At 53.1% G+C, this 9043-nt stretch overlaps 1 long non-coding RNA gene across 1 annotated transcript; it reads left to right on the plus strand.

Annotated features, from left to right (window-relative positions):
* The first annotated feature begins 3026 nt into the window (after window positions 1-3026).
* Window positions 3027-5747, plus strand: LOC122693447. Its single transcript, XR_006340902.1, has 3 exons — window positions 3027-3295; window positions 3566-3669; window positions 4488-5747. It is a non-coding gene; the product is annotated as an uncharacterized LOC122693447 (long non-coding RNA).
* Window positions 5748-9043: the final 3296 nt, after the last annotated feature.

A 9043-nucleotide genomic window follows, 5' to 3' on the forward strand; every position in this document is an offset into this window, starting at 1 on the left:
TGGCCAAAGGGGGGCTGGCCCTGACCCAGGGCTCCTCGACAGTGAGCAGGGTAGAGGCGCACTCTGGACACACACTCCTGTACTTGGAAAGTCTCCCGTGCCCAGGAGTCCTTTTGAGGTCAGGTCGCCTCCTCTCCACTGGTCGGCAGAGCCCACCAGTTGTGTGAGGGGTTCTGGGCACCAGCTGACACCACGAACCCCTTCCCTCCCCAGCTGCTCCAGCATCATCAAGGGAGCGATTGCTCACTGCCAAAGGCTTTACCAAGAGGTATGACCTTGGGCAAGGGGCCACACCTCTCTGAGCCTGAGGTTCCTACTCTATGAAATGGGGGTTACCATGGTCTATACCCTGCATCGATCCAGGTGCTTACTGTGGGCAACAGAGAGTTGATTAGCTGCTAATTTAAGCAGAAAGGCATTTCCAAAGAGGGTACTGAGGAATGTCTCTCATGGTGCAGTGGCTAAGACTTTACACTCCCAATGCAGGGACCCAGGTTCAGCCCCTGGTCGGGGAACTTGATCCTGAATGCCATAACTAAGACCCGGTGCAGCCAATAACATGGCTGCACCGTAAAATAAATACACATGGAAAGGATGTCGACACAGGAGACTTCCGTGGAGCCCCTTGAGGTGGCTCTTCTCTACAAGGCAGGTGGCTACCCAGGTTCCTCTAGAGAGTCTGATCTGGTGGGAGGCCCAAACACTGCTGCTGTTACTTTTTAAGCTTCCCAAGTGTCTCCAAGGTGAGTCGAGGTTGAAAACTACTGCCCTGAATCTTTGTATTTGAATCCTGGAAACTTTAGAGGGAAGTGTTGAAATGCTCTAACAGCCCCAGAGCCTGCAAAGTTTCTGTCCAAACTCAGGGCTGCCACCCTGGCTTTAGAGCAACTGAAATACAGTCCTTGAGGATGAGCAGACTCGGCCAAAGGCCTTGTTTAAAAAGTCCGCTTTTGAGGGGGATGTAAGCAGTTAAAATCTGACTCAGTCCACTGCATCATGATCGCTGTAAACAATCTCCAAACAAGATGGAGAGGAGCAAACCACACAGTGCGTTTGAACGCCCAGCTGGTTCTGACGGTCTGGTGACCAGCCGACCACGCAGGACCAGTGCCTGCAGCCTGGACTGTATTTTGGCTTCAAGGAGCATTAAGAAGAAACAAGGAGGGGGCTGCCCTGGTGGTCCAGTGGCTGGGACTCTGTGCTCTCAGTTCAGGGGGCCCAGATTCTATCCCTGGTCAGGGAACTAGTTCCCACGTGCCACAACCAAGACCAGGTACAGCTGGATAAATAAATAAAAAATAAATATTAAAAAAATTTTAGGAAAGGAAACAAGGAAATGAGAGGAACAGAGCTGAGATCACTGAAACTGGGGACAAGCCAGGTTACTGCTTCTTCTTGGGTCACTCTTGGCTGTTTTTCCTTCTCTGTCTGGGAAGGCGTTTGCGTGGCCACAGCTTCCTGCGGTTGCCACAACAAACGACTACACACTGGGGGCTTCCAAGGACCCAGATTTATTCCCCGTCTGAAATCAAGGTGGCCCCAGGGCAGCGTGCCCTCTGAGAGCCCCTGGCAGCTGTGGCCACTGCCCTCCGCTTGGTGTGCGTCTGTGCCTCTGCTGTCTCTGGCCTGCGCACATCAGTGCGTTTAGGAGCCACCCGGGGAATCCGTGGGCTCACATCTCGAGATCCCTTGTCATCTGCAAAAACCTCATTTCCAAGTAAAGTCGCCATCCCAGGCTCGGTGATGAGACACACCTTGGGGACCCGCTGCCGCGTTTGTTCAAAGTGTGTTTCTACGTGAAGCCCGCACTGTTTCAGTGTTCTGAACCCAAAAGCATGCTTTGACCCAGCTCTGGATTCCAGATTTGGATAAAAACATCAGCTCCAAATGGCCTCGGCTGAGCAGGGGCCCTGATTCTCAATCCCTGCTTCTCCTTCTCCACAGATAAAATACAACAGTTTGGAGTGGGGGAGTGGTCATTTAAAGTTAAGTAAAATGCAGATTTCAACTAGTGGGCCTGGGGTAGGGCCTGACCCATCTGCACTTCTAAGGAGCTCCCAGGCCTCTGCTGGTCCAAGGTCCACAATGAGAAGCAAGCCTCTGGTGAGCATGAGAAACACCAGGTCCCCCCACCCTACCACCCACCTAGCCCTCATCCAGGACGGTGCATGCCGGCAGCCTCTGTCACCTTCCAAGAACCTGGTCCAGAAGCCCCCACCCCAGGCCCAGGAGCAAGGCTATGGTGCCACCATCAGGAATTCCAGCGGAGCCCACAGCTCCCCCAGAAAATCTGTGCTCTTCCCACTCATCCCCCCTTTCCTGCCCTCTGACGAGTCCACAGTCCTCTACTCAGGCCAGACCCAGCCTGCCCACTGCCCCCTCGCCCACCTGTGGGGCCCACAGGGTGCCCCTCCCTCCCGCCAGCCTGAGTGCCGCAAGGTGACAGACACAGGGACAGCAAGGAGAACGGGAAGAGGCTGGAGATCGGACGTGGCTCCAGAAAACCACGTGCTTCCTCCACTGTGTGAGGTGAGTATCTTGGCCTGTGGCCAGTGCATGTGTCCTTCCCGGCGGGCGGCATGGGGGCCAGTGGTGCGGGGGTCCCGGGAAGGAGGCTCCTGCTTCCCGTCCACCCCCTGGGCCGAGGAGGAGCCGGGAGAAGGGTGAGCTGAACCAGGCTCAGTGATGACACCACCGTCCCCTCGTTCAGCAAATGGCAGCCCCATAGCCAGTGCAGACGTGTCCCCTCTGGACTGAGCAGGCCCCGAGACACCTCGTAACTGTGCCCCGTTTGTTTTTGAGCTCAAAGTTGCTCACACAAGCGCGAGAGGGAAACAATTAAAAAAACCTTGGACACATTTTAACTTGACCCCCACTGTGTGCAGCCGGCTGTCTCTCCCCTCAATCTGACGTGAGATGGGAGGGCTGGGCATCGATATGATCTGCAAACAAGGCGAATTCCTCTGGGAGAAGGTCATGCTCCGTGGACGGGATGCTTATTCACGGTTCGCCGCCCCAGTATTGCCCTTCTCTGTCTCTCTGTTTACACTGGGCTCCAGAAGGGCCTGCCTACTGCTTGGCTGATGTCAACAGCAACCTTCCAGGAAGGCCTGGAAACCAGGCATCTGTGGATAGCTTTCCCCGGCCCTTTCCTGCTCCCCAGTACCCTGTCTCCTCCAGCGAGGAAGTAGCTATTTGGGGCCGGGAAATGAGATAGCAGGACTGTCCCTTTGAGATCAACTCAGCGCTCTGTGGCTCCCTGGATGATGGTCCCGTGCGTCCAGCCCATCCTCCGGTGAGTTCCATGCAGAAGGAGGGAAGTGGGGAGAGGACGGGGGATGGTGATTAGTTATCCTGGTATGAGGCCGGACTGGCCCAGTGGGGGACACACACCGACAGGAGACCAAGTGCATAGAGGGAGTCACTCCTGAAAGTGGTAAGCTCCCCATCAGAGAAGGTAGGCAAGCAGAGACGGATGCGAGTGTGGGGATGGAAATGGACTATTACTGTTTTCCAATGAGTCTCCTCACAGCTCTGTTTCCTCTCCCTGCCCACCACCCACCAGGCTCGGGAGCTGCCCTGCTCACAGCCAAGCTCCAGGAAGGAACCAGAGATGAAGGGAGTCCTATGGACACTGTGGAGCCTGAAGCCAGCAGCCACGAGGCCAGTGTGAGCTGAGGTTTCTGTCTTGCAGGGTCCTGGCTAGTACCCTGAGCAAGTACTAAATTGTGTGGCATTTCTTTTTTTTTTTTTTTTTGGCATTTCTTTTGAAGATTGTGGTTCAGTGATGAGAGAGAAGGGAGATGGAGCACTTTAGAGTTTCCTGGCAGTGCTCATAGTGGGTGAGAACATTTGGACCATCCAGGAAGAGAAGGACACATAGGTGCTGCCACAGGATGGGGGATGTGTCCTCTTGGGGCTTTTTGTGAGGCCAGTGTGGGGCTCCCCAGTGATGACAGGGGTGTAGGAGGGTGAGGGAGATTCATTAGGAAATGCAAGTTGAGCTGTGACCAGGAGGCTTGGAGAGCCAGAGCACATGGAGACTTGAGCACCTGGATCTAGCTGTGCCTGAAGCTGTTGAGGTCCATCTTTGTCCTCTCCTCTGATGTGGGGCAGTAAATCCCTTTTTGAGAGGATTGCTTGTTTGTGCTAAGTCACGTGAGTTGTGTCTGACTCTGTGACCCTATGGACTGTAGCCCACCAGTTTCTTCTGTCCATGGCATTTCCCAGGCAAGAAACACTGGAGCGGGTTACCAGTTCCTCCCCCAGGGGATCTTCCCAACCCAGGGCTCAAACCCACATCTCTTGCAACTCTTACATCTCCTGCACTGGCAGGCGGGTTCTTAACCACCATCATCACCTGGGGATCTCCAACGTTTACTTCTACTTAAGTTCACGTGAGGTGATATTCCATCATCACAACTAGAAAATAATGGGGTTTGCAGCAAAAACGAGCAAATGCAGCAGATTTCATGTCTTTATTACAGCCTGACAAGGACCAAGGATTCCCACGTTCCTCTCTGCAGCCTCAAAAACAGCCCTTCCTCCACCACCCAAGGGAAGAAGCGGACAGAAATGAGAAGGGGCAGACAGACTACAGTTTGTGCCAAATGCTCTGCAGCAAGCTGGCTCCGCCCGGAATAGGTCTCCAGTCCCAGCTGCCCTCAGAGTCTGTGCTTCCTGTTTTCACGGCCAGCTTCTGCACAGACGTTACCAACCAACATTTAAAAACGGCTCCTCAGATGGTCTAAAACACGCAAAGCTTGTTCTTTTAATGAGTGAGAATTGAATGAGTCCTGAACTCCACGCTGGGCATCAGGCCAAATGTTTTACCTCCAGTATCTCATTCAGTCGCCAAGCCAGGGGAGGCGGTTTCTATTATTAGCCTAGTGTTACAGGTGACCAGACCCAAGCCCCAGGGTTAGTCACTTTCCCAAAGTCACCAGCTTCTGGAGTGATTCAGCACCACCACTGTGGTGTTTCACTCAGTTCCTTGGCCTGAAACATCCTTGCACATTCTTCTCCTCTCTCTGCCTGGTGGTCTGGCCCTGGCAAAGGGCTCGACACCAAAACACAGTGTTCTCTCACTGCTCTTGGCCACCATCACCCTCACCGCCCAAGACTCGTTGTTCTGAGAAAGCCTGGTTGGGATTCTTGGGGAGCCAAGTGTCCAGCACCTGGCCGGGCACTTCCCAGGCACCTGTGCATGTCTAATCGTGTAGTCTGTGTCAGAAGAGCAGGCTGTGCTCGTCAGAAGCCTGGTAGGACTCTGGCCAAGGGGTTGTTTGTGATTTCAGGGCCGGGCAAGGAAAGTGCTGGGTGAGGGTTTTGGTTCCAAGTGGCCTCCTGCCGAGCAGTGAATCAAGCGTCAGCACTCACCCTGCCCCGGGCTTCCCTGTTTGTTTTCCCCAAACTTGTTTATTTTGCCTCTACAGATGAAAGCCAGAGAGTATACATGGCTACTAGTGGGCGCTGGGGGCAGATTGTCCTGGTCCTTCCAGAGGCAGAGCAAGCAGGGCTAGTCCCTTTCTGCAGGGCTTTGAGCCGAAAGCTAAGAATTCATCACCTCTCAGGCCCGGGTGGTGAAGCCAGTCAAAGCACCAGCAGCCCTGAGCCAGGCATCTGCCGTGAGGTCTTGCCCATTCCTGCCAAAGTCCCATCAGGGCCGCCTCAGTGTTAGGTGGTCCTCATGCCAGCAGGAGGACCTAGGCTTCTCCTTGAACCCAATTAAATGTCAGCAGGATCAATCTTCTTTTCTAATTATGTTTTTGTGTCATATACCCTGGAGGAGGGCAAGGCAACCCACTCCAGTACTCTTGCTTGGAGAATCCCCATGGACAGAGGAGCCTGGTGGGCTACAGCCCATGGGGTACCAAAGAGTTGGGCATGACTGGGCAACTGAGCTCAGGCACGATCACTGTATGCCAAGCACTGCTTGAGGTGATTAGACTGTGTATCAGTCACATTGGACTGTACATCAGTCACATTGGACTGTGCATCAGTCACATTAGACTGTACATCAGTCACATTGGACTGTGCATCAGTCACATTAGACTATACATCAGTTACATTGGACTGTACATCAGTCACATTGGTCTGTGCCTCAGTTACATTGGACTGTACCTCAGTTACATTAGACTGTACATCAGTCACATTGGACAGTACATCAGCTACATTGGACTATGCATCAGTCACATTGGACTGTACCTCAGTTACATTAGACTGTACATCAGTCACATTGGACAGTACATCAGCTACACTGGACTATGCATCAGTTACATTAGACTGTACATCAGACACATTAGACCATATATGTTCTATATGGTACAGTCTAATGTTAGACTGTACATCAGTTATTGGGACTCCCATGGTGATTAGACTGTATGTCAATTACATTAGACTGTATATCAGTCATGTTGAACTGTATATCAGTTACATTGGACTGTACATCAGTTACATTAGACTATACATCAGACACATTAGACCATATATCAGCCACATTGGACTGTACATCAGCTACATTGGACTATACATCAGTTACATTGTTCTGTACATCCATCACATTAGACTGTACATCAGTTACTGGGATTCCCATGATGATTAGACTGTACATCAGTTACATTAGACTGTACATCAGACACATTAGACTGTACATCAGTCACATTAGACCATATATCAGTCACATTAGACTGTACATCAGTCACATTAGACTGTACATCAGCCACATTGGACTGTACATCAGCTACATTGGACTATACATCAGTTATATTGTCCTGTACATCAGTCACATTAGACTGTACATCAGTTATTGGGACTCCCATGGTGATTAGGCTGTACATCAGTTAGATTAGACTGTATATAAGTTATCAGGACTCCCATGGTGATTAGACTGTACATCAGTTACATTAGACTGTACATCACTTAACAGAGCTCCGACAGATGGAGACGGAGCAAACAGCCCACCAGGTGGCGTGGCCTGAGTTTTGCCAGGCCCGTGCATGTGTTGGGTCCCTTGTGCTCTCCATAAACTGGGGTCCTGGGCTGTGGCTGCATCCAGGTTCACTCTTCTTTCTTTAGCCGACTTCGGAGATGGTACAGGGCACCGGTCCTGTGTCCCGCCTGCACATGGCCATCTCTGTTTTCACAGGCTGAGGTGAGCCAGGCCTTTAGCACAGAATCTCAGGCAGAGGAGAACTGTGCGCACACAGACTTGGGTTTAGGAAGGGGCCCTCTGGCTGCGGATGGAGGACTCAGGTATGACCTCATCCTCAGGACTGGGGGTGGGGGTGGCCATGGGGCATCTTTGCCATGTTAGGGAGGCAATTGACATCAGCCCCTCCTCAAGGTCACTGAGATGGAAAACAGAGGAGGATGTGGACTGGGAGGCAGGCAGCGAGTTTCGCTTTGGACACGTGGAATCGGAGAAGTGGAGATGTGGGTGAGGGGGCAACTGGCCAAAGCTGACCTCCAGAGAGATGAGGGAGGGAGCAGGAGCCCCATACCTCCTGAGCAGAGCTGCTGGGCCCAGGTCTGCGGCCCGGCCCGGCGCCCCAGTGCCTCTGGGAGGCGAGCTCATGGGGCCATGTGGATGGGGAGGCCTGTGCTTTCTGACCGTGCACCTGAGAGGACCCTTCCTGGGCCCGGTGCCACCGCTCGCAGAAATGAAGCAGGACTCAGTCTCTGCAGGACATGCCCAACTGGGCACCAGGGGCCCAGCAACTGTGTTCATAGCAGCCCCACGTGGGGACGCTGCCCACAGCAGCCGCTGGGGTGGGCAGAAGACTGTGCCTGTCTACTGCTTGGGCCTGGGGAAGAGCATGGAGAAAGAACCAACACGTTCAGACCTGCAGAGTCAGAGGTCAGAGGGTGGTGCCCCCGCGAGAGGGCTGATGTCTGTATAGGGGTGCTGGCGGCATGAAGACACCCCCTGCCCATGTCCGACTCTGCGAGAACAGATCTGAGATGAACCCCTACCCCATCCTCAGGCCTCCACCCCTTCTGCCCAGGTCACCCCTGTGCAGCCCAACTAGTCTGACAGGCTTCTTCACATCCCACGTGGGGCACTCCTGGCCCCACCCAGAGGGGAGGGGGTGCAAGTCTCTGCATAACGGACTGTGAGACCCCGTGCCCCTGCAGTCCCGGGAGTGGAGGAGCCTGCTTCATGATTGCCCTTAGAAATGTTTGTCATGCTTCAGCCACGTTAGGCTGAGCGATGGGAAGAGCAGGAGCCCTGAGCTTCTAGGAGACTGAGGCTCTGGGGCAGGGACTGTGACCTGGATCACGCCTGTCCTCAGGCTCCCAGCATGTCCCCTCCAAGTAGCCCTGACTTTCACTGGACAGGGCAGGAGGAGGAGGAACTAGCTGCCTGTCACATTCGAGCTGCCGCACAAGCCTTGGGGCACTCTGGGTCCCCTCTCCGGGCCAGTTTCTTCATTTGGTGATGCACCTTTCTAAGGGCTACATGGCAATCCACAGTGGCCCCCTGGCTCTTTTCTAGAACAAGCCAGGCTCGCTGCCTGAGGGCCTTCGTACTTACTATTCCCCTTCCTGGAATGTCATTCCCCAAGATGGGTGGCACCCCTACTCTGTGCACGTCACCTTTGCTCAAATGCCACCTCCTCTGGGAAATCTGCAGAGTTTCTGGCGAGGAAACTCGCCCCTTGTGGGTGGCAAATTGCAAGGCAGGAAGTACAGTGAAATTCCACACTTGAACAAAGCATTTCTAAGCCTGACTGTGTAAGTTTGCAATGGCATAGAACACAGTCTGGAAGAACATACACTAAGCTGTGTTAACTGTAGTTCCCCTTGGAAGTGACACTGGGAATTTTCTAGATACGTTTGGGTCCTTTTGTAGTATTTGAGTGTTTTTAAGAAGATTGGTCCCTTGTCATTTTTTTAACTTAGAAATTTAAATCAGGAGTGTGCTCCTGCCGGTCGTGGAATTTGCAATACAGTCCTCACGAAAGCCCCACTAAAGGGGAAGTTGCATCTGTCACCCATTTTACAGATGATGGAACTGAGCTACAGAGGACCCTAAAGTCAC

This window comes from Cervus elaphus, chromosome 5, assembly GCF_910594005.1.
Source record: "Cervus elaphus chromosome 5, mCerEla1.1, whole genome shotgun sequence".
In the NCBI taxonomy this organism is placed as follows: domain Eukaryota; kingdom Metazoa; phylum Chordata; class Mammalia; order Artiodactyla; family Cervidae; genus Cervus; species Cervus elaphus.